This window comes from Plasmopara halstedii (genome assembly GCF_900000015.1).
Source record: "Plasmopara halstedii genome assembly, contig: Scaffold_54, whole genome shotgun sequence".
Lineage (NCBI taxonomy): Eukaryota > Oomycota > Peronosporomycetes > Peronosporales > Peronosporaceae > Plasmopara > Plasmopara halstedii.
The window spans coordinates 321130-321566 of NW_020186975.1; positions in this window are offsets into that span (position 1 = coordinate 321130).

Sequence of the window (437 nt, forward strand, 5' to 3'; positions counted from 1 at the left end):
GTCCGGCAGGCCGACGCTGCGCAAGGTACATGGAATCGCACTATTCAAAAAAAGATTAAGTCAGCTAGATCGTTTTCACGGATGCTTCTCTACGGCAATGATGCGGGAGGTGATGAAGTGCTGCAGAGCATTATCAATTTTTGGCTCGAGAAAATAGTAATTGGCAGGAGAAGTAGCTACGTTTAAAACATGTGACAACCCGAGCAACGATTTCATGTTATCTATTGAGCTGAATGTCAAACACTCACACGTCATCAGCTGAATAGATCATCATAGGTCATGGTTAAGTATTGACATGCATAAGGGTCAAATGGAAGGTGCTGCATTTGAATATGAGCTGCTATCGTTGCACAATGAGGGTGAGGCCTAAGACACACTATCTTCGTAGCATCGTTCGCAACTTGATCGTACTGAGTGCTCTCACCAAATTGATCTAA